Source organism: Miniopterus natalensis, chromosome 2 (assembly GCF_054644295.1).
Source record: "Miniopterus natalensis isolate mMinNat1 chromosome 2, mMinNat1.hap1, whole genome shotgun sequence".
NCBI classification, from domain to species: domain Eukaryota; kingdom Metazoa; phylum Chordata; class Mammalia; order Chiroptera; family Miniopteridae; genus Miniopterus; species Miniopterus natalensis.
In genome coordinates this window covers 109,744,426-109,770,893 of record NC_142082.1, presented here as the reverse complement: position 1 = coordinate 109,770,893, position 26,468 = coordinate 109,744,426, and the positions used below count along the sequence as shown (strand labels likewise).

General features: G+C 40.4%; 1 pseudogene; it reads right to left on the bottom strand.

Annotated features, from left to right (window-relative positions):
- Positions 1-3,588: 3,588 nt before the first annotated feature.
- Positions 3,589-3,795, bottom strand: LOC107538892 (small ribosomal subunit protein uS14 pseudogene; annotated as a pseudogene).
- Between the last annotated feature and the right edge of the window lie 22,673 nt (positions 3,796-26,468).

Here is a 26,468-nt window from a genome sequence, read left to right as displayed (position 1 = left end):
TCTTAAAAATGGGAATGTTTATATCTCCTACAGCAAGAAGCATGCAGACAGGTGGTTCCAGGGTTGGTGAATTCAGTAGCTCAGTGATATTATCAGAACAGATATTTCTCCTATCTTGCCTCTCTAACATCTTCTGGACAATGACTGGTCCTTAAGGCAGGCTCCCGCAATGGTCCCAAGATAGCTGTCCCAGATCCAGCCAACATGCAGATGATAACCCTGAGAGGTAGAAGAGGAATATCCCTGGCCTGCGTCCCTTTTTAGAATCAAGATAAATCTTCCCTTAGCCTAACCCCAGCATGAAGGCATGGGGCTACCCGGGAGCTTGTACTCCTCTTAGTGATACAGAGCACAAGCAAAGTCCAACTGCACAGCACATTTCAAGCCTCTGTCTACATTCCGTTGCCCAAAAAAATCCCCATGGAAAAGCCCAAAGTCAAGGAGCAGAGAAGTTACTGCTCCTATGGTGAGGCTAGGACAAGGGTTGAATGTATAATACTACAGGGAGAAAAGAGTTGAACCAATAATTCAATCCACTACCCAGACACAAGAAACAAAGGGAAACTCTTCCTTTTGTAACACGGGAGAGAAACTGGATTTCAAGTCATCTGACTCTGGGTGGGTAGACCCTGAGAAGTCGTCAGAGCCATCCAGCTGGCCCATGATTTAAACAGCTTCCATGGACTTTGTAAAGATAAGCCCCATGAACAGCCTAATGAAGCACTTAAGTGCTCAGGCTCTGGAGCCAGACAGCCTGGGTTCATATCCTGGGTTCACCACTTGCATCCTTTAATGATTCTGTACCTCTGTTTCTTCACTTGTAAAATGAATGACCATTTGAACCTGGAAAATGTTACACTAAGTGGAAAAAAAACAGATACCAAATGACCGATATTGTATGATTCCATTAATGGTAGGCACTGAGAATAGGCAAATTCATAGAGAGAGAAAGTAGAATAAAGCTTACTAAGAGCTGGGGGAAGGAGGGAATGGGAGTTATTATTTGATGGGTAAAGTTTCAGTTTGGGATGATGAAAAAGTTGTGGATATGGATAGTGGTGATTTTTGCACAACATTGTGAATGCATTTAATGCCACTAAAAATAGTTCAGATGAAATGGTAACTATGTGAGGTCTGGATATGTTAATTAGTTTGATTGTGGTGATTATTTCACAATGAATACATTATATACCTTAAATGTATGCAATTTTTGTCAATTATATCTCAATAAAAAATGGTTAAAATGGTAAATTTCAAGTTCTGTATACTTACCATAATTTAAAAAATAAGGATATTGTTGCAAACAATGTTGAGCAAAGATTTCACACAAAAGTTTTAGTGCTGTACGATGTCCATACATAAAGTTCAACAATAGGCAGAAATCATCTGTGGTGCTGAAAACCAGGAGACTGTTTACCACTGGAGGCGGTAGAGGCTAGAAAGGGGCTCCTGGGGGCGCTGATAATGTTCTTTTCTTGATCTTGGCATTGGTGGCTTCAGTGATTGCATTTGTGAAAATCATTGAGCTGTCACTATGTGTAACTTTTCTGTATGAATGTTAAACTTCAATAAAAAGTACCCCCATGCCCCACCCTCTTGAAACATGAGGATGACAGTAATATCTTCCTGGGAGGGCTATTTGAGTATCCAATGAGTTAAAACAGATAACTCATTTAGAACCTGGCATGTAAGGTGGCCCTAAGTGTCCAGCAGCAGTATGTGAAACCAAAGATACCAGCACCTCTAGAAAGCTTTCCTGCCAATCATTGTCCACACCTCCTATGCTTCAAGGTACTTTGTATTTGCCTCTTTAGATCCCCATTCTGTCCGTTCTCTGCGCCCAGGACTATTCTCCCCTTACCCTCTGGCTTCCAGGAGTGTTGGGCCAATGGGGCGGAGAGAACCAGCAGGAAATTGGAGGAAGGAAAGAGTGAGGTTGGGGTATTTGTTTCCTTGGTTCCCTTCTTTCGGGTCACAGTGGACTGGCTATTTTCCACAACCAAAGTTCACAGCTGCTGTGGAGCAGGCCTCTCCACCCAGCTCTCTATCCCCAAGTCCTGCTAACTGTTCCCTCCCGCTGTCCCTTTGGGCCTAGAAGCCATCATGGTGCCCCGTGATTACCAACCCAAAGAAAGACACTGTACTACTCTCCCTGTGGTTTCTTGTGGTTTTCTTATGCCCTGCCCAGAGTTTAATATAACATCTTTTTATTAAAATCTTCTTCAAGTTTTCCAATTTGAGTGTGTCATCTACTTCTGCAGGGCCCCTGACTGCTACTTACCCCCTCAGAGACCTGTGGAAAGACAGCCAAGTATCCTGCGTGAGCCTGCAGACTGGACCAGACATGAGCAGCTGACCCAAAGGAACCAACCAGAAGGTCTCTGCTGAGAAAGTAAAATAGAGCCACAGAAGCTGAGTGACCAAACCAGAGGAGAGCTCAAGAATTACAAGATCATGCAGAGGTAACAGCGCCATAGCAACCCAGGGCTGTGAGCAAGCTGAAGCGATATTGGTCTGGAGGAAAGAGGACAGATACAAAGTATCATTTATTAATGTTGTAAAGGCTTTAACATGCTCAAGATAAAAATGTGTTCTAACAATGTACAAGCTAATGTAAAATAATCTAGTGTGGTTTTTTCCAATTATTGGACTGTCTTTAAATCCTCAGAAATATTGATCCTACCAAAGTCATATGAATGAGACTGTCTAAATATTTACTGTGCAAAAGGCAAGAATGCTAACTTGTTATGAAATCTTGTTAATATATGGGTGTTGGGTGGATCTGGTGAGGAGTGGGTAATGCCATTTAATAAGCTGAGCTTATCCATCAGTGAGTTTTAAATTTAGATCACTAATGAAATACAATGGCACAGAAAATAGAAGGCATCATGGTTCTAAGAGTAGATATTATTTTGTGAAACTTTTATTTCAGTGATACATATACTGGGTCAAAAAGGCTGAGAAATTTGGTAACTGAACTCTGTGGTTCAGAAAGGATTCTGGTAAGCTGTCAATATTGGGATAAAAAAGGAAGAAAACACAGTAGAGTATAAGTAATTTTTCTAACATCTATAGGAATCTTATATTTTGATATTTAATATGCCCTTCCATTGATGGTTCTAAGTTTGTACTTGTCACCAAGTTACTATTTCATTATCTTCCTTCTCACCTTTCTCTTTTTTGCAAACTGGCAGCAGGAAGAGACTAGACAGTACTGTTATCATTCCGGCATCTCCCAGTGCCTGGGACATCAAAGGCTCTGGATAGAAGTTTGTACCTTTCTAAAAAATTATCTGTTCACAAAGTCATGGTGTCTGCATCAATCAATAATAGGAATAAGGTATTTAAAATTTCATATATGCATTTCCATAATCAAGCAGCATATGATCACTGGAAAACCCCATAGGCAGTGCTTTAATATCAATTTCTTCCAAAGATTGTATATTTTTTAAAAGGAGATATTGTTACATTATTCATATATATATATATATACATATATATATATGAAGTTCTTTTTATTTTATGTACAAAGGATTAACATTCTGTGGTAAGGTAGATTTCTTGAATAACCCATTCACAGGAGTTCACTTAGTCCAACTCAATGAAACCTATATCTTTTGTGTACTGAGGGAAACACTGGTGGCACATTTTGAGGCTTTATTTCCAGATCAGACCGTGTGGGTTTGGGCAGATGCTGCCAGAGCGAGAACCCTGGCCAGATTTTCTCGGATAGTACCAGTAGAGCCGCTGGTGACCCATCTTGCTCTCTCTGATGCAATGAGGCAAGAGGCACATTATTCTTTATAATTTTTTTGGTTGGCATTTTTATTTTAGATATAGAATGTTAATGAAAATACAGGGTCAATAATCAATGTTACCAGCTATTTAATGGTTTAAATTCTGGGCCTCCAAAAGATATAACCACTTGGAACTTCAGATGTGACCTTATTTGGGATACTTGTCTTTGCAGATGTAACTAAGATAAGGGTCTCGAGCTGAGATCATCCTGGATTAGGGTGGGCCTTAAATCCAATGACAAACATCCTTATTAGAGACAAAAGGAGAAGACACAGAAAGAGAGCCATGTGAAGACAGACATAGAGATTTGAATTATGAAGCCCCAAAATAAGGAATGCCAAGGGTTGCCAGGAACAGCCAGAAGCTAGGAGAGCAGCGTGGACTGATTCTGCCTCAGAGCAAACAGAGGGAGCATGGCCCTACAGACACCTTCATCCTGGACTGTGGCCTTCACAACTGTGAGAGAATAAATTGCTGTTGTTTTAAGCCAACAACATTGCAGTAATTTGTTATGGCAGCCCTTGGAAATTAATATGCCAGCTGAATAATTTACTTATAGTTTAAACCAATATAAAATAATGTTGAAAGTAAACTAATTGCAAAATGAAGAAAATATATACATGTGAGTGGACCCACACAGTTAAAGCCCATGTTGTGTAAATGCATATATATGTGTGTGTGTACCCATACATACATATATATTCTTCTACATGAACTACACAATTAGTTGAAAAACAGACCTTTTATTAAACTTATTTTTGAAGATTTAAAAAAATTGCATTTGCCCAGCTGGGCGTGGCTCAGCGGTTGAGCATCGACCTAGGATCCAGGCGATCAGGGTTCGATTCCCGGTCAGGGCACATGCCTGGGTTGCTGGCTGCAGCAGATCAATGCCTCTCTCATCATTGATGTTTCTATCTCTCTCTCTCTCTCCCTTCCTCTGTCTGAAATCAATAAAGATATATTAAAAAAAAAAAAAAAGTTGCACCTACTATTGAAACTAGAGGATGAAACTTTAAACTTTTTACTTAATATACCTCTGAACAATTTGAAAACTTTTAAGTGACAAGCACATCTTACTCCTATAATGCAAAAAATAAAACTGTTAAAAAGGAATTAAATAAACAAATAAAAGTCACACCAATTATAAGTTTGGTCCTTCTGGCTCTTACTGGCTTACATCCTTCATTTAAAGAGTGTTGGTGAGTCACCATTGCCAGGATATATTTTGAAATAAAAGTTAAATTTCTACAGCTAATTAAATGCTTAAGGTCAAATGGGAGCTGCCTTTCATAGGACTGTAAACTAGACCATCATTTGAAGTTTTTTGCTTAATATTTCCTTTTATTTAGCAGTTACCAAGATAATAACTTAGTTTTCAATCATCTTTTGAAAATAACCAATTTTTATAAGATATAATTGACATATAATATTATTGATTTCTTTTACTTTTAAAGAATTAACTAAATTCAGGTAAAACTAAAAAAATTAGACTTGAATTCCAACTGAAAGGCCAAGCAGCAGAGCAAGGGAAAACATGGCATGGAGTCCGACAGTCCTGGGTAAGAACCCCTTAATTGACTGGGTGAATCAGGACAAATTACTGAAATTCTGGGCTTTTCTTTGCTTGTTTGTAAAACAAGGATTATTGAACTCCCCAAAATATTATCAGACAAATGAATATGGGAGACACCACTTTGAAAAAGTCTTCTGATCATCTCAGAAGAGGGAGGGCAGGGGAAGATAGTTATAGAGTTTTGGATGTTTGGGTTCAAGTGATCCCAAAGAAGGAACTGCCTGGAATTAGGCTAAGGTCCCGACATGATAGTTTAGGATTGGTGGATACAGCAAGGTGGGGGTCTTAAAGCAAGTCTTGATGGGTAACTGGTTTGATGAGAACCATAAGTTGTCCTGGGTGAGCAGACTATTATCTCAGATAAATTGATCTGCAGGAATTTCCTGTTGCAAACAGAAAAGTTATTTATTGGTTTACGGTCTTATCTTTCCCAGGCAAGGTGTTCATGGAACAAGTGGTCTCAGTTCTAAGTCCAAATAGCTATGTCATGTTGATAGCCATCGTCACAATTCTCAAGATACCAATATCCACTTCTTGAGATTGTGGTAAGGAGTGAACATGGTCACAGCTCTATCATGTCCACCACATCACAAAGACTGAGTAAGGGATGCCTGTCATTATTTTTATCCATTTTTATTCATTTTAAAATACAAGTGTAGCTAGCGAATTTTGACACCCCTTCAAATTTTTCATTGCTTTTTATAAGTAATAAGCAAAATAAATAGTTTTTAGCTTTCCTGTAATTCAGGAAACTATTCAAGTTGTGGGTAGAATTTGCACTTATGGAATTAAGGGAACAACAACAAATGAGGCCCCTTTTCTTGGTCATATTCTAGCTAGCTCTATATTTGCACCCCCCAAAGACTGGAGTACTCAGCTCTCCACAAGCTGCACATCTCCAGGAAGAAGGTAACTCTGGCCAATGCAGAGAGGTTTCCTGGGGGGTGTCACATGGAAATGCAGTGCTTCATGGGGACTCAGAGGCCTCTGTGCATTCACCGCGCATAACCTCAGTGGCGGCAGTACAGTTTTCTAGCCAGGGGAAGCCGTGTCTCTTCAGCCTCGGAACACACAATAGCCAGAGGAATTCGAGTGTTTGTACTGGCTACAGAGTCCATGGACAGCGGCTGAGTCTCATCCTAAGGAGCAGAAGATAAGATGACCAGATGCCTGAGTGTTCCTCCTGCTCTCTCGTCTGAAGCCTGGAGCAGCTTTCCAAAGACAGAAGCAATTACCCAGGTTCTATCCGCTGAGCATTTCACTCCAGGGCATCTGAAATTCCCTCCCTCTGTTTCCCCATCTCCGATAGAGGGAGGAAAGGCCCATCCCTCTTGACTGTTCTGTTATGTCAGAGAAGTAAATAAAATAATCCAAAGTTCTTAAGAAAAAAATTCTTCGTAATCCCAAGATATCATTACTATGTGATTATGAAGGCAAGGATATAATGGAGAGGAAACTTCAGGAGGTCAGACTAATAATAGAAATGCTGATCTGAATGAGCAAAAATGCAACCCGTAGACTGCTTTTTAAAATGCTACGGCATGTGATTTCCAAACCTGCTATGATTTTAGGAACCAAGTAGTAGAGGCACGTTACTTAGCTAGCGACTAGAAAATAGTACGTATAATTGACATTACTTATATGCTTAATTGGTCTGAACTTTTACCCTATACTGCTTTTTGCATTAATTTACTCAATTTGTTAAAAAGGGTTTCCTAAGCAAATGTGACTTCAGTTCAGCACCTGTTTTGAATTCCAAATATTGGTGTTTTTGAGCTTAATACTGAGTACCTAAGGGTCAGGTTCCAGGGCCTTATTACTTAGATCTACATCCCAACCTACCATTTCCTGGCTGTGTATTTCTGGCCAGATTACTTAACCTCTCTGTACTTCAGTTTCCTTAAAGACAAAATAAAAATAATAATCACAGTTACTTCAAAGGAATTTGGAAGGATTAAATAAGCTAAGTCATGTAAAGTAATTAAAGGGCCCAATGCATAGTAACTGCATCGTACATTTTAGCTCTTATTTATTTTCCTTGAAATTACCTGTAGGAAGTTAACCATGTGACATTTACAGTGACACTGTCCTATGAAATTGATGCCATGTGGAAGGATTCTGCAGCGCTTTCAGTTCAACCTGTGTCCTTTATAGCCTTGCGTTATGCAAAGAACTCTGGGCAAGAAGTTAGGAAATTCAAGTTCGAGGTCCAATACAGCCATCAACTATGTGATCTTGAATGTATCACTTCAACCCTCTAGACCCGTTTCCTCAAAATAAATAAATAATAAATAAATAAATGCACTGACTGCATTATCTTAAGACAGCATAGTGTACCAGAAAAAACCCTGGATGGAGCAAGTCCAAACTTCAAGTTTTAATTCTAGCACTTGTTGGGTGTAAAATTTACAGCAAGTCATGTAACCTCTTGGAAACTCAGTTTCCACAACTTGAAAATAGGTAAAGTAATAACAGAAATGCTCCTCTCCCAGGCTGTTATGAGCATGCAATTAGATAATAAAGAAAGAACCTTGTAAAGTATAAAGCATTAAATAAATGTACAGTAATATAAGAAAATAATGAAGTTTAATTTTTGTGTTAAACTTCATTATTATCCTATAATCTTTTACAAGTCCTTTTGCTCCTATGGGTTGGAACCAGGCTATAAATTGTACTTTTTTGGCACTCAGACTATTTACTATAAACAATATCTTTCCTTAGTTAAGGTAGCAGTTATAAGTTTTCAATTTGTCCCAGAGTCATCATCCAAGCATGACTCTCTCTCTGAGTCAATAAATCTAAGAGTTATCTATTACTATTTCCCCTTCTTTGTGCAAATATCTCTGCAGATACATCCTAAGAAATAACTTGCCTCTGTCTTGGCATTTCTTAATATTTTACAGGGTCTGTTATAGAGGATGAGGAAAGATTATCCTCATAAAGCAAGGATATGTACATATAGCCCCAGATACACACACACACACACACACAACATGCACACAAATAGACATGAACATCAACACAAACTTTAAGCTCAAACCAGAAAAGTGCTTTCCTGCCACCGGGCCTTATGCGTGCACACAGTAGACCTCCACCTGGGACTCCTTTTCCTCCCATTTCTACCTGTCCAGTCATACCTAGAATTCAGGGCTTCGTTTAAAATCTCAAATTTTTAGTGAGTTGTATTGAGTGGTTCTTTGACCTATCCATAATCTTTAAGCTAGTTACTCCCATTTTAATGATGAGGAAAGTTACCAATGATGATTAAATGATTTGTTCAAGGCCACCTTTGTGGTATTTGCGGAAAAGTTTAAATCATGTACTTTTCCACTAGTATGCCAGGCATATCTTCTCAAATCATGGTAGTCTGAACCCCCCTCACCAGTCCAGTTCTCGTACAATGCATATATATTATCGCATGTTGCCCTGCATTACAGAGTTCCCTGTGAACAGATTTCTTCCTCTGCAGAGAGTACGTCCCATAGAACAGTAACTATTCTATTTCCAAATCCCTCATATCTTTATCACTGAGTATACATCCAGCTATTGCAAAATTTGTTGAATTGCAGTGAAACATCCCAATGATATTTCATGCTACTTTTTTATGAATGAACTCAGGTTTTTATGAGTTCCCTTTGATTCTCATCTAAGGAAGACCTCCTAGAAACATCAAAAGCACCAATGCAGATGCAAGAGATGGCGAAGACCCAAGGCCTACCATCACCTTCTGCTAGCTCTGTAATTCTCAAACACAAAGCTCTCCTTGGAGAGAACAAGGAATGACGGGCAACTCCTTCCAGAAATCTTTGGGGAGGGGTGACCTGTCCTTGACTTATCCCGAGTTAACTGTGTTCTGAAGGCCCAAGCCCATTGCAACATGATTTTAATGACTGTCATTACTCCTGCCATTACGACCACCCAATAAAAATCATCATTGGCTTGATGTGATTATCCCTCTATTGTGCAGCGCCATCGAACTCCTGCCTGTGACAGAGCATATGGTCTTTGCCAACAGCATTATTCATCAAAGTAGGATACTAAATCTCAGTAGCCCCCTGCTTTTCACAGTAGGTGACGGCTTTGGGCAAGATGCAGCTTCAACTCAGAGATGCAGCCCCCGTTTTTTGCGACAAAGTACTTCATAAAAGTGAAAATGGAACACATGCTGAATGGGACTTTCAGCATAATGCAAGCCCTATAATTAGGAAGCAGTAGTTAAAATTATATTACCCCGAAAGAGCAAAGCATAGTAACAAGTTAATGCAATTACTAATTCGGCTTCTCTGAAGATAGAGGCAAACAGTGCAATTAAGCCTTTCGTCTTTATTTTTCCAGGGGACTAATGAAAGGGAAATAAATGAGCTGGATCCCCTTCTGCCCACCTCTGCCTCTGCTGTGCCATCAGGGGAGAGGCTTCCCACTTCCCTCTCTCCAATCTCATCTGAAAAATAAAACAGGCCACCAGCTGTGAAATGGATTATGCCCCACAACTTTTCACCTGGAGTAGAAACCCTCGTCTTTGGCAAAGGTTGCCAAGAAGTTTTGCATCACTGCCTGGCAGCTTCCATTCCCTCATTAGCCTGCTCATTCCACTTAACGAAAGACCCCTGTATGTTGACAGTGTATGAACGTCAGTGTGCACTGTGTGCGGTGGCTTTTACCTGTCCCCATACACACCAGTCTAACTCACCAGCTTTACCTGTAACCCTTCTCTCACACAGACCCAATCCACTCCAGACAAAGAATCAACCCACCATTTTCCAAACAGTTTTCACTTTCTCATCACAACACCTTCATGCATATCATTCGCTCTGCTTGCAAAGCCACTTTGGAGCAAATAATAAATGAAGATTTCTCCCAGCTGCCCACACTGGTGTGATGTGGTGATTGGAGGTTCACTGCCACAAAGAGAACAGATGAGAGTGTGGCTCAACTCTTTGATACAAAGAAAAAACCCCAGAAACTCACCTACCTATATGTAATTATAACCTTTAGCATCCAGCAGTACTAAGCCAAAATAGTCTCTGTCTGGACACACATTATTATAAATGAACAACAAAACTCAGTGAATGGTTGGCCAATTCTGAGCACAGAATAGTGACTTCTGGGTGATCACTTTGACCAACCTAACTTACACATTTTTGGTTCAACAAAGGTATTAGATGAGAAAACCCAACACTGGGACTCAAATTTATAAACAGTAAATTTGGATATATAAACAGCAAATAAACCTGTATTTTCCTGAATCTAAGATGACATTGGTCATAAAATACACCATTACTAACCTGTCATGGAGGGAGAAAAACACCCCATTTAAACCATGATACCATGCTTTCTTGTTGTAAATTTTCATCTTCTGTTATGTTAAATTTCTTTGACATAAATGCACACCTATTAAACAGCATGTAACTACAACATGCATGCACAGCAATGACCAGAGGGTCATGCCTGCCACCTCACCGGCACTGACTTTGACACCATCAATTGTAAAACTTGCCCTGACTTCAAGGTTGTTAAATTGTAAGAAAGTGGGCACCTGTATTTTTTATCTGAGAATCTCCTGCAATCACAATAGCCTCTCCTCACCTGACATCAGCTCCAGCCTCAAGTGACGAATGGATCCTGTCCATGTCCTTGGAGTTTCCCTCTTCCTCTGCCTCCCCTTGCCGCACCCTGCGACGGCTCTGCCAGGACTGGCTGCACAGCTGATGCCTCACATTGGCCTACTTAGTGGCCAGTTATTAAGGCTCAAGCTTTTTTCTTTCTTGTTTCTTTTCCCAAACTCCATAAGGCTCACCATGGCCACCCTGTTTCTGCTATTACTACTGTTCGTTTGTTTTCTTAAGCTTCTTTCTTTACATTAAGAAAAACTTCCCTTGATTAAAAACCAGTAACTGCCCCTATTTTCTCCTAGGAGGCTTTTAGAGGTCTGCAAAAATCTGAGGCAGAAAAAACACACAGTAATTCGGGGCTCTAATGCAAAAGCTCTCCCTCCTCCACCTCCACAAAACCACGTAAACACACCCTCTCTATTAGCCTACCATTTTTTTTCTTATTTCAATTTTTTTTTCTCTCTTATCATTATACAGCAAGATCAAAAGGAACACCTTCACCCTGGGGCTTCAGCTACTGGAAGAAAGAGAAGCGCAGAAGGGTCTTTAACTCTTTACTGGGCATCACCACAGCTATCCTATCATCTCATGACCCTTCAGCCAGGGTGGGCGAGGCTGCCCCCTGTGCCTTACACACCCCCCTCAGGCTTACTGTTGCTTTTTATTTACTTTGTTTCACCTTCAAAGAGGCTTTTCCTATTCATGTTAACCTGACTTCACCTGTATAGAAGTGTCTGGGGACATGTGGGCATTCTGTGATTTGTCATGGTTCTAAATGTCCTTGAGGGTGTTCTTGACCACATAAAAACAAGTATGCCTTAGAGCTAACATAAAAACCTACCACCCTGACCCCCACACTCTCCTCTGACCAATGATAGTTCTTAAAGTCTCTGCTTCCTCTTTGACATTTATGTGCAATGTGCTGGATAAATGTTCAACAACTGACTGGTAGGGAGGGGGAGGAAGTCTTGGTTTGTAGAGTCTGTGGGCTTCTGTAGTATAAATATTCCTATCATGGCTGATTTCAGGCCACCAAATGTGATTGTTACTGAGCAGAGGGGAAGAGATGCGAAGTGGCGCACCGTTATACAGAATTTCTGTCACACAGATACAATAGACATAAGTAATCTCAAGATCAGAGACAATAGTAAAATGTAGTGAAATTATTAGAAAGTGGTAAGTTTTGACTATTAACTTTGTTTTTAATATAATTTGTCAGTTTATTTTATTTAACTTTTAATAATGGCTATGTTTAGTAACCACCTTGCAAAACTCTGGAAAATTTAGCAATTGGCTCTTGCAAGCCAGTATTTACTCCCTTGTATTATTATTATTTTCATCTTTAAAAAAAAGAAAAAATGTATCTTTATTGATTTCAAATAGAGGAAGGAAGAAGAGAGAGAGAAATAGAAACATCAATGATGAGAGAGTCACTAATCGGCTGCCTCCTGCATGGCCTCTACTGAGGATGGAGCCCCCAACCCAGGCGTGTGACCCAACCAGGAATTGAACTGAGACCTCCTGGTTCATAGATCGACACAATCACTGAGCGTGCCGGCCTAACAATTATTTTCATCTTTTATATTCCCAACTAGATTATCCACTCTAGAATAGCAGTTTTCAGCCCTTTCCATCTCATGGCACACATAAACTAATTACTAAAATTCTGCAGCACATCAAAAAATACAGTATATTTTTTGCAAAACGGATCCAAAAAAAAAAGGTATAATTTTGATTCATTCACACCAGACGGCTATTGTGTTGGCTGTTGTCATTGTTTCCTTACTTGACAATCTAAGGGAAAAGAGGTCAGAGGCCCTGACTAAATAGTCAGGTATTGCATGGTTTAAAAATTCTTGTGGCTCACCGGTGTGCTGTGGCACACCTGTTGAAAATCGCTGCTCTAGAATCTGAAGCTACTTGTCTTCTACTTTTTTAATTACCATACTGCTAAGCACAAAGAGATAATTAATTTCTGCCCGGCCGGGCGTGGCTCAGCTGTTGAGCGTCGACCTGGGATCCAGGCGATCGAGGTTCGATTCCCGGTCAGGGCACATGCCCAGGTTGTGGGCTTGATCAATGACTCTCTCATCATTGATGTTTCTATCTCTCTCTCCCTCTCCTTTCCTCTCTCTGAAATCAATAAAGATATATTTAAAAAAAAAAAAGATAATTAATTTCTAGTGTCAATAATGTTTACTCATTAAAAATGTCTTTGAGGGACCATAAAATTAAATAATAACAAAATTTTGGTTGTGTCCAAAATCCAACTCTTCCTGAAATCACATCTTTAACCAAAAAAGCTTATGAACTAAAAATACATTATCAAAAAGGACATATTACTATTAATGTAACTGAATAATTTTTGCCACCAACTATACGATTATCTACTGTTAAGAGTAGTGGTGACAAACTTTGTTATCAACGCTAATGAGAACGTTTATCAACTTTCAATCACCAACAAGCAAGCAATCCAGCTCCCATTACTGTTGAAGTAGAGTTCTGCGGGAGAGAGTATTTTTAGGGTGTGATGGGGTGACCAAGCTGAGAAAACTATTAACCAAACCCCAAGAGTAATCAATCCCTTTACAGTTTACACTTATGCAGAATTGGCATATAACCCCAAATGTCAACTTATTATCAAGGAGATACTATTATCATCCCAATTGGAGAAATAGTTTTCCAGTAATAATAATATTGATTTCAATTAACCAGGATTCTTCCTTCCCAGAAGCAAAAAAATTAGATTAGCAATGAGAAGAATATTTGTTGGGTATCATACGGGAACACAGGAAATTTGAAAGTCTGAAAGATGCATTCTCCAGGATATGAGCAATCCCAATGAACTGTCCCTGTCCCACAATGGAATGTATCTATCTAATCCCAAGACTATTATATCCACCAGAGTGTCTGTCACAGTTAAAAAGTGCTGATAAAGTCTGTGGAAATTCTCAACCTATGTCACCAAAACTACTATTATCTTATGCCAGAGAAGTTACAGTTGAATGAATTTTAGCTTTATATGCTATAGTTACATATAGCTTACTGAGACTATGCCCTAGTCCATGGTTGGCTTCGCTTACCCCTCACTACACCTTTGGCAGACGTCATTAGCTGATCACTACGCTGTTCCCCCATTGAGTGCTGCCATTCCTCCCAACACAATACAGTAAGCAGCATTCCCAACCCTGGTGCCGGGCCCCAGAAGAGGCATTAGGAAGCATGGCATGCACAGGCCTCTCACATTAGTTGCATTATTTCAGGTTCATTTTGATGGTTATTGCTATCATTGAAATCTTGAAAATCTTGCTGCCAGTTGTTCCTTACTGTAAACCCTAGGTATGAAAACAAAAGCTTTATGTGGGTGTTGGCCTTTCTCACCTTCGGTGTTGCAATACAGAGGTATCATAATCTTAAACAGACCAAATTGTTCACATCACTGTCAGCAAATATAGCTTTTAAAAGTCAATTATTTAAGCTTTCTTGACTTTTTGCCATTCCCACTAGAGGGTGCCACTGAGAGGGAAAGGAGGTAAAGCTACAGGAGGTAAAAATCAGAGGTAAAATTCTCCTCTTCAGTGCCTTCATGCCAGCTCTCTGCTTAACCTTACCATCCAGATCAGGAAATCCTGACCTAACCTGCACCGCCTTACATGGACCAAACAGGTAAACACTTTCCACGCAAACAGAAACACCTCTTGACCTCCCTGTACATGACCCTCTCCTCCAATCCCAAATACCTTACACTCAACCAAATCACTTCCCTTTTAGCTTATCTTTCTCCTTCTATTAGACTGTGAGTTTCTTGAGGGCAAGGCCATTCTTTGTGTCCCTATGCCACCATGGTGCCTAGCACACAGTAGGTCCTCTATAAGCATTTGTGTGTTAAATTACACACCTAATGTGCTAAAAATAAATCTCAGACCTCTTATTAAAAGTGACAGAAATCAAGACCATATCACCTTATTAATTTGTAGCAAATTTTCTAAGAGTTCTTAGACATGTGCTTGGGCCCCGCTCTCTAATTCTTCATACTATGAAATAATTCCCATGTGGGCACTAATTTTCTGCTTCTCCACACTGCAGAATGAAGCTTCTTAACCCTGGATCCAAAAGGTTTGACATGGAAAGAAACTCTGGGTGTCATTCCACCTTATGTTGTAGCAGTTTCCATTGATGGTCTCACAGGAAAGCGGTGGGGACAACTTCCTAGTCAAAATTACTTCTGGATGCTACCCTTCACCCACCCTGAAATTTTTAGAAGTTTTTATCACCCTTGTTGACTTTAATTATGTTCTCCCAATAGCCTTTTGAAATAGACTAGGCTCCTGGGAGCATTTTGAACGGAACCTATGAACTTCCTGGTCAGTGTTTTCAATCTTTAACTATAGCTTTGAATGATGGCTTTCACTTAATACTTTTAAGGTGGGGCTGAGAGTAATTGATGGTTTTGAAACTAAATCTTCTGTAACCACCATCAATGTTTTGAAGTTTAATTTCTCTTATGTTCTTAGAGAAGCTGCTGAAAGTGAAGAGGAAATGTATGCTATCTTCCACTCTAGAAAAACAGAGGGATTTTATTAGTATAGTGAAATATTTATAAGAACTTTAGAGCTTGTGTGGTTCAAGGACTGAACTCACGTCAAATCTTATTTGCATACTTGTTTCCAGGGAAATCTATTATAGATGGTCTTTATATGTCACTTTGAAAATCCTGCTTCTAATGAACAAATGAGAAAAGACAAGTAGTTGTCTACAGAAAGAACATTTTTCTCACCCACTGCCTTCATGGGAAAATTAAAGTGTGCTCAAAATATAGTATAGAAATAAAGGAACTATCTTGAAGTAGAGACAAAAACATTTTGACTCAAGAAAGGAACATCAGCAGGTCAGAGTGGCTCAGTAGGTTGAGCATCTTCCCGTGCACCAAAAGGTTGCCAGTTTGATTCCCAGTCAGGGCACATACCCAGGTTGTGGGTTTGATCCCCAGTTAGGGGATCAAACAGATTGACGTCTCTCTCTCACATCAATGTTTCTCTTTCTCTCTCCCTCTCTCCCTCTCTCTAAACATGTCATGTCCTCAGGTGACTATTTTAAAAAAAGAAGAAAAGAAAGGAACATCAGTGTTGTTAGAGAATTTTTCTAAACAAGAGAATAGGCTTTACTTTTTTTTGAAGGGTTTTAATAGTGCATTTTCACATTTTATTTTTCAATTACAGTTTACATTCAATACTATTTTGTATTAGTTTCAGGTGAACAGGCTTTACTTCCTGTGTAAAGGAGAACTTTGTCTTAGTCTTTACTTATGACTTTCTGTTTTACCAAACCCTCATTCTCATCGTTGGCTTCCCTGTCTTCTCCTCGCCTTCCCTTAATACTTTCATGTTGCTTTGTTGCTACTTATTGTCCTGAAAATCCCATGTCATTCCCTTCCATGCTGTCTTTTTTATAGGACATAAACTACAGTAGCTTCATTAGCCCACCACAGACAGTTCTCCATCCATTCACTGATTCATTCATTCAACAAACGTGTGTGAGTCTGCCATGGATTAGATGTGGCAGATACAGACACAGAAAGCCCTTCCCACTCTCAAGGAACTTTCAGTTTAGTGAGAACTAGACTGTTTGGAAACCATCTGACAACATTACAAACTATATTAAATTTTCAAACTGTATTAAAATTCCCAGGGGCCATCATCATTCCTCTGTGCTTGAGGGTTCTGATTAGCTGATGCATTTGTAATACTATCCTAATGGGCAAGACTATGAGGCCTTGATATGGATCTGGAAGCCCTCAGTGTGCCCACAGTGCTGGGAGAGAAAGCTGAGAGAACACTGGTGGAAGCAAAGAGCAGGCATAAATTCACGGAAAGGGAGCTCTACATTCCTCTAGCTCACCAGTCCCGAGGTAAGATACCAGGTTCCTGGGGATTAGGCTTTTCTTGCCACAGAGCTGCATCAACCCGTTACAAGCTTACCTGGAATGATTCACATCCCCTTTCTTGCAGTCTTCCTGGCCAAACTAACGAGACCTGGCATACACCCCAGAGCCCAGCTAGCAGCAATGCACACGAGCCCAATAGAAACCAGTGCTTTTATGAGGTAAACAATCCTTAATGCTTAAAGCACACTCACTTTGGGCTAGCTTAAGAGATTTCAATTCAGACAGAGGCCTAAACCTAAAATCAAGAGCTTAAAAGAGCATTGAGATTACACCTCTCCCTCAGGCCCATACTTGAAGTCAGCATCTATGTAATGCTAATGATTATTAAATTAAAAGGTATTCATTTAATGGAGCAGTTTCAGTATTCAGCATGAAGTTGCCTTCTGCCATATGGCTTTGGGCATGAAGTGATTAAACTATAATGTCCAGAGCCTCTGCTGTTGGACTATTTAATGTTGCCATGCACCATAAGCCCTGAGATGATGAAGAATCTGTTGGCAGTTTACTTTCCCAGCAGAAAGTGACTCCTTTTGGCCTAGAGGGGTTTGAATCCTCCGCCCATCACTGTGGCGTGCGGCATGCAGACTCACCCTGATCCTGCACTGTCACTAAATGAGACAAGCCCATCTCTAATTCCGGATAGGAACAGGGACCTCCATTATGCAACCATTCCCAGGGTTTAAAAACAAAGAGAATAATCTGTAGTAACTAATGCAAGAAACAAGAACAGAAAGCCCAGCACAGAGCCCTTGAGACAAGGACAATTAGGGGCAAATTAAATGGGCTGCAGCCCATTGATCACATCTCATGTGCCAGGCACTCTGAGAAGTCAGCACTTTAGCATATATGGCCTCATGTAATCTTCCCAACAGCCCCTATCGAGAATATTCTATTAGTGTCCCTATTTTACTGACAACTGCACAGAGGCATAAAGGAATTAGGTAAATTGACCAAGGTCACAGCTAATTAGTGGTGGAGTTAAAATTCAAACTCAGGTCTGCTTGACTCCAGAGCCTCAGCTCTTAACCACAATGCAGGCAAAGCAAGGCTGCCAGTTCCTTAATCAAGGGTAACTGGTGGCGAAAACCACTGTGGATATTTCTTAGTTCCTTGTTTCTAAATGTGATTAGTGCACTATGTATGATTTTCACGCCAATGGGTAGACTTAGTCATTTTCAACAGGTCCTTTGGTTAGTTTCATAAAATCTAAAGTCAAGGAAACACTTCAAGTGCTGTTACATACAGGCACATGATCCAGCAAACCATAGCTGACTATTATCAACAAAACTCTGGAACACAGAAAGGGCCAAAATAGACAACTATGCCCTGTACACAATTCTGCCTTGATATGGCTTGTTATATCAATGCTATATTCATTATGGTATTATAAATATTTTTAGAAATACAACACAGTTCCTGTCACCAAGGGTCCTATGCTTGCACTGGGGAGACTGGAGTCAGAGGTCTCAGTAATACTCAGGAACATAAACAACTTAAGCCCTTAACGGCCCAGGCTGTACTAAAGACAAGCAGAGAAATGAAAGACCGCAGAAGAAAGCCCTTGCTACTCTGTTCTCACATACCTCCTCTTACCAGACTAAAATTGGAAAAGAAACTCTTGTTCATATACTTTACTTGGCATAAATAAATCATTTAAAATCATAATTGTTCTGGAACTTCAGGTGCCCATAGTCAAAAATTGTATATGAAATTGAATAAGACTATAGGCATTGTACCAATCAATCCCTTTGGGAATTTCTAGCATAATTCTGAGAGTTAAAAAGTTCTTGCAAAAGACAGAGGCACTGTCTCACCCTCAGCAAACATCCTCTCTTTCCTGATGGGCCCTGCTTCATTAACTTTTAACTGGTGATTTTAATATTCAGTTTGTACTTTTAAACTTTTAAAGCCTTTATCAGATGTTCTTTGAAACCAAATGCATACCAACAAAATACATGTTTCCAACGTGATCATATTTCTTTTAAACCTATTCACAAAGATCTTGGAAGGACAAAGAATGCATTTAATGATAGGAACTACCACGGCGCCAGTAATGAATGGTTCGGTTCTGCCAATAATACCCAAAACTCAGGCAATAATTTTTTAGAGCCTTGTTTTGCTTCAGCAATTTAAAGAGTTTTCACATATATCATGTTATTTAGTTCCTCTGACAATCATAAAGCCAAGCAGAATGAATTTTATTATCCCCATTTTTAATTAAGGAAACTATGGTTCATAGCATTCAAATAACAGAGCCAATCTTACACAACCAGTGAGTGGCAGAGTTGGCACCAGAATTCCGGGCCTCTGGCTCCCAGCCCATTGCCATTTCAATTCAGCTACTATTTATGTCAAACAATATAACTTCTATTCTTATGTGATCTCTGCATGGATAGGTTGCAAGTCTCATTTGTCTTTGGGTCCCTGGTCTGAGACTTGAGACAAGCAAGAGTTTATGGTGGACATTTTGTTCTAGTGCCTGTGCTTTTCACGGTCACTATCACCAGTTAGTTGGGTTGAGCTAATACGATAAGGCCAAAGTTTCAAGTTTTAAATATGCATGGGGCAGTTAGCTTTCTTTCATTCCATGGCCACGCAGTGGGTTTCTAAACACAGTTAGTCATCTTACTAACCTATCCCAAGAGGGCACTGTCAAGTTAATGGATAGCTCAGTCCGACTTATTTCCCTAATCCTTTCATCCATACTCGAGAGCAGGGACTGTCACACCTAGAACTCACTTCTCAGGAAATAACTCACCTAGAGTCTCTCCTAGGAAGATTCCTAGACAAGGCCTTATAGAGCAGTCACCATGACCTGTTCCCAGGGACACCTCCCCCCAACCTGGCATAACTGATTAGTTATGCCTTTGGGTCCAAAGACAGTCACTGGGCAGCCCCAAACCTTTGAGGTGTCCTGGCAAAAAGGCTGTGCCCAACAGAAATTATGGGAATATACAGTGTCAATCAAGTGAATTCAAAGTGAAGGCAGATAGAAGGAAAGGGTAACTTAAAAGTGAGAAGAAAGACTCAAAGAAGGAGACACGCTGATGGTGGAACATTGGAGCGAGGACCACAGGCAACCTCCTACCCGGGTTCCAGCTAGGGTTACAGAGCTGATGGCTGTCTGTTGGAGCCAGGGCCAGGGTTTCATCCCTTCTAGGCCAGTTGTTTTCTTACCCTTTCTTGGATCTCCGTCCTTTTGATAATCTGATGAAAGATGGGAGTCCTTATCCCAGAACAGCGTATATATAGGGTCATGCACTGCATAACATATCCCGGTGAGGTGGCCGCTGTGGTCAAGTTGTGGCACAATGCGTTGCTCACACGTGTCTGGCAATGCCCGTGTAAACAAACCTGCTGCCCTGCCAGTCATATAAAGGTACAGCACTTACAGTTACGCACAGTCCATAATGCTTGGTAATGATAATCAATAGCGATGTTATTGGCTTATAGTATTTACTATACTATACTTTTTAATCATTATTTTAGAGTATACTCTTTCTACTTATTATTTAAAAAGTTTGCTGTAAAACAGTATTCTGTGTTACGTTGGCAGCAGCCTCAAACATCCCATGTTTACCAAACCTTTTTATCAAATCATTTTCCCTTGCCTTGATTTAGTCTTGTGTTGCTTTTATAAATTCAGCGTAGCCTCAGTGTACAGTGTGTATAAAGTCGGTGGCTGTGTGCAGTGATGCCAGAGGCCTTCACGTTCACTCACCACTCACTCACTGACTCACCCACAGCAACTTCCAGTCCTGCAAGCTCGGTCCACGGTACGTGCCCTATACAGGTGTACCATTTTTTCTCTTTTATACCATATTTTGTTGTACTTTTCTATGTTTAGAAATGTTTAGATGCATAAATGCCATTGTGTTACAGTATTCAGTACAGGAACATGCTGCACAGGCTTGTAGCCTGGGTGTGTAGTAGGCCCTAGCATCCCGGTTTGTGTAAGTGCACTCTATCACGTTTGCACAAAGACGAAATCATCTAACGACATATTTCTCAGAATATAACTCCATCATTAAACAGACCATGACTGTACACACAAGTGGATCAATGATTATATTTAATATCAAGGGATTTCTTGATCCCCTAGAGCCCAACTTCAGGACTTTTGGGAATCTATAGACCACCGGGCAAGGACTCTTGTTTAAACTGTTAGTTCACCTAAGACCGCTATGGTATCACACTTATCTCTGATGCTCAACACAGAGCATAGAGCTTGGATATATTACATGCATTATAGTCAAAAGATCGAGTGAAGGAATGAGTGAGTAAGTACATGGGTAAAAGAAATACAACTTGGAGTTCATTCCCTATGGACAGTGCATTGGGGGCTTCTCTCTTGTGAAATATTTAACACAAGCCGGGTAGTGTGGCTGGAAGGAATGCCTGGTACTTGCATACATCCAGATGATGTTTAACATATCCATCAACACAGTCATGGGCACACTGTCACCTTCCACATTCAGAACCAGAGAGGCACTGTGCTTACCAGTATACAAATGAGAAGTTGGAATGTCATAGACCGGAAGGACAGTTCTACTTTTCCAGTAGATATGGAAATGAAAATCTACATGTTTTCTACCTGAAATGTATGTTTCATGATTATTTAGAACTTAAGCTACTTTTTCCTAATGTGCAACTTTAAAAATAATAATTGACACTTTTACTTCTTTGCTGACTTTTTGGAGAAAAGCTTAGTTATTTTCAATAATCTAAGATTTGGTTTTAGGGTGAACAGTAGCTGGCTTTTCAATTCACTTCATACATTCTGTTTTACAGATAGGAAGAAAGAGACCAAGAGATAAAGACAGAGAGAGACCAGCCTACTCCCATTCGGTTGCTTTGGCCAGGTTTATTTGGGCTACTACCCATTTAAGGATGGACCAGAGCTTAAGCTCTTTGAGGGCAAGATTATGCCACATAGCTTTGTATCGTCTCCTTTGCCCACCGCCAATCTGTGTTACAAATAAAGGAATTTTAATGAAATTTACATAATTCTTACCCAGAAAGTGGCTAAGACAAATCTGCTTTTGACTTGGGGATGGGGAAAAAAGAGAATTGTAGCAGAATGTAATGATCCCAAAAATTGTTTTTAGAAGATTAAAGTTATCATATCAAACCGATTACATTTAACAATAAAAGTCTATCCTGTGGTATTTAATATATTTAAATTTCTTATAGGGCATGGCATACAATTGCATATTTTTATATAACGAGTTTTCCCCCATTTTGGAACAAATACCCTGGTCATGTAAGAAGAATGAGGGCTCAGTTTACTCACAATGCACAACTTGTAGGGATTCATTTGTCTTAATACTTCCTCCTGGATATGAGGGGCACAAAATATTGTAAGCGTGCTTCTATCCAAGGAGCACAAACATTCTCTTATCCATATAGTTAAACCCATCAACAGGAAATCTATATTTGGCATGTGGCATAGCTAACCCTGAAGACCTAATTTTTACCAGATCAACCTAGCTTACCTAAGCATAACATTTATTCTTTTAATGTGATGTTCAAAGTATGGTTACTTTATTTGACATGTGGAGGAGGGGGTGAAGAGGAGTGAAGAAACCATTGTTTCCTGAATATCCTTTAAGTGACAGGGACTTTGCAAAGATTGTCTCATCCTAAGGAACTCCTTTTACCCATTTTACAGACCAAGAAACTGAGCTACAGAGAAGTTAAAGGACTTGCCCAAGTTCACACAACCAGAAAACGATGGAGTCAGGATTTAAATCTAAGCTACACTTCCCTCAAAGTTTAGGTCCTGGCCTCTTACTACATTGTCAACAGGGATCTGTAACAGGAGATGGTGGTCTGAATCACTTCCACTATTGCAAATCATGCACTAAAAACCAGTTCTGCTTGGTAGAGTTATAAGACAAAGACTCAAACTTCCTGCTCTCATACTTTGGAGCAATCACTAGAGTCAAGCATGATCCAAAAGCTGGCATTAGGTCCCACACACCACCCACTGGAGGTCAAGACCAGGACATGTGGTAACTCTCTCTAGTCTAAGAAAAACTAACAGGACAGAACAAGGAGCTGCTTTGACCCGGCAGTGGGAGGACAAGTTAAAGATCAGAAAGACGTAACCTGAACTCAGAACTTGGCTCTCAGGTTTCAATGCCTCCTCATGTAACTTTGGCCATGGCACTCTGGTATAAGCAATGAGAGCTTGATCAGACACCAAGGCTCAGGGTCTATTTCTGTGTCCAACAAGACCTTGCAGGGTGACCTTGGCCTACACCCTTGACTTCAGTGTTCTCATCTTTGGAGTGAGGGTAACAGTGCCTGCTTAACATCCACAATTTTAAGTTGGTTTTTAAAGTAGAACTAACACAGCCTTGGAGCAGGCACTAGCATAGAGGGTAGGGCTCCCCATGCACACCGCAGAACCTGATAGAGAAGACCAGGCCACCAGGTTCTACCCAGCCCCAGCACCTTTCTCTAGCCATGGGAAGACAGACCCCAAACCTTTACCCATCTGTGCAAAACCCAGATGTGAAAAGTGAGTCCAGAAAGTCATGTCCCCAACAATCCCACATTTTCTCACCAATGTTCTTTAGTGGTTCCAGATATGGCAGCGCCACTGCTGTCCAGGATCAGAACTAAAAAACTAGAAAGGCTCCAGGAAGACGTGGTGGCTTGTCTCCACACCAAGTAAACATTGCCTTCCGACAGGTGACAACACACACCCATGGGCAGCAGTGAGGAGCTATGCTTACATGACACTTAATATCCTGGAAGGCATGTGACATATGGGGATGCTCATATCCTAGTAACCCAACCCCGTGGACTTGGACCAGAGGTGAACTCAAGACGATCTCTGCCGTGTGCTCTGCTGACGCCACCTCCCAGCCTGTAGGAGGCGGCCGATGGCTTCGGAGGATGACCCCAGCCTCTCAGAAAGAAAAAGGTGGTGTGTTACCCAGTCAGTAGAAGAAAGGAGGCCTTTAAGAAAACCTGTCTAATGTTGGAAGGAAAAACAAGGCAGCTTTTGAAGCTTTTTTCATAGTTTTCAAACTAGAGACATACATGACGAGAGCTGAGGGTTATGGACAGCAGGACGTCAGCCTGATTAAGCTCTGTATGCCCGTGATCCTGACAGCCGCGGGGAGCACTTCCTGGGCCCCCTCTGTGAGGCTCTCAATATTCACTGTCTGAATTAGTCCTCATGGCAATCTATCATCCTCCGGGTGACCCAGTGACACCACCTTGAACCAATCATCAACATCTCTGGGCCTGGCCCTCTGCTAACGCCAGGGTAAGAATTATCAACATGTATGTCCAAATCCCCAAGGGCCATGCCAAGGAATGGAATAGAGTGGAAGGCAGTAAGCCGTGCGGAGGGGTAGGTAACTCTAACACAGAGGGGAAACAGGGGCAGCCATGCAAATGAATGGGAGACTATGTAGGGAGAAAAGGAAAGGCAAATTCAATAAGCAGTTTCAAAGTCTGAGCCTCAGAGCAAATGTCTTTCTTCCTTGGAATATTACTGTTTTGTGCTGGCTTAAGAAGCTAGGCTACCTCCCGTCTGCTTCAGAAAGGAGACAGGATAACAGGAAACAGTTTCAGATTCCACTGTGATTATAACTACTTAAGTTTGACTTACCGAATACTGTCTCAAACAGATGGTATGTAACATTTGATTAAGGGTTTATCCTGTAAGCCCATCAGAGAACATTTCTTTTCCTCTTAATATAGAAAAGATGGCAGAGAAGGAAAAAGGAAATAAATTGGCATCCTTGCTTGTACTCCATGTATATCATTTCTGCCCAATGTTTGTACCTTTCCCGAAATGAACCTCTGATTCTTATGCCACTCAAGCTGAAACTACATAATATTGACACCATAGAATCTTGGTAGAGAAAGATATTAAATATCTCATCTAAGCCCCTTATTTTACAGAAGGAAATGAAGACCGAGAAAGGTTAGCTGATTTGCCCAAGGTCACACTGTGGCAAATCTGGGACCAGGTCTAACTGCAGGTCTGGCATTCACACTAGTTTTTATATGTGCATAATTTTCAATGTAGGGAAAACATACAAATCTGTCAGCACCATTATTACTATATTAGCACCAATCTGTGATGAGCAATTACCAGAAGCTGATGGGTAATGCCATTAAAGTCCAGTTAATGAGCCAAAGCTTGATTCTCCAAAACACTTAACATTAATCAGCATTTGGCTTTGATTTGTGACAAGTGTTTTCAAAACATCACAGACAATTACAATATTCTTAGCTTTACCTAATGTAAATACAAAATTAAAGAAAGTCAGAATTTCATAAATGACAGTTTACAGAATGGAAATAATGAGTCCTACGGAGAGGGTACCATGTGTTCATCTCTCCAGCAGCCAAATGTAATTTGGGAAGAAACGAGGTCACTGAGAGATTACAAAGTGTGAGCCTTCTGCTTGGTGAGGATGAAAAGACCTCTTTTCACAAGAACAAAGCTGAGCTAGCAAGCAGGGTACGCTCGGTAATGCAGTTACACAGAATTGCTCCGGGCTGCACGCTCCGCTTCCCATTCCCACACTCAGCAGCTACCTTCATGGCCACTGCTAGTGCCACCATCCAGGGGGGAAGAAGCAGTGTACTGGGTGGACTTGGGAACTCAGCGCATGGTGGCCTGGTGCTGGGAAAATTGCAGAGGAGAGTAAACCAGAGGAAAAAAAGAAAAAGAAAAAAAAAAAGGTAGTTTGTAGAAGGTTGATGCTTTAGCTCTAAGCTCCAGGGTTCCATAAACAGTTCTTGTGGAATTTTGTTCTCCAAGTTTCCTGGGACAGTTCATCTCTGATCTTTCTGTCTACCTATCTATCTATTTAAAGTTACAAATGAAAACCCAACTGTGGTTAATGTTAGGTCTGAAAGGAATACTTCATTCACTAGGCTTAGAACAGCATTATTCATCAGCTAGCCTATTAATTTAAAATGTGTTAATCAATTAACCAGTCATCATTGATCACTGGTCATCGTTGATCACCAGTCATCATTTAATAGCTAACATTTATTGAGAACACACTATGTGCTAGAAATAATGCTGAATGTTTTCCCAGAATTACCGAATTTACTCATCACTATGACCCTTTAAAATGATAATAACAATGTAATTATATTCAGGAACTTATTCAACAATATATTAAGCACCTGTGTATGTCACTGTTCTAGGCATTGGGGATAGGAGAGCGAGTGATACAAGTAAAGTCCCTCCCCTCTCTTAGGCAACTTATATCAGTTAGCTATTGCTACATAACAAACCTCCCGGAAATTTACTGGCTTAAAACAATTAGCATTTCTTGTTGCTCATAAGTGTACGAGCTTCCTGAATAGGTTTTCTGATCTTAGCTGAATTCGCTCATGTATCTGTAGACAACTAGTAGATTGTCTGCTCTCCAAAAGCCTCCACTGAGAAGATTCTGTCCTACTCCACAAGGTCACTCATCCTCCAATAGCTCTCCTGGAATTGTTCTTATGGCAAAAGCTGGTGTCCCGAGAAAGAATGGAAATGTGCCAGACC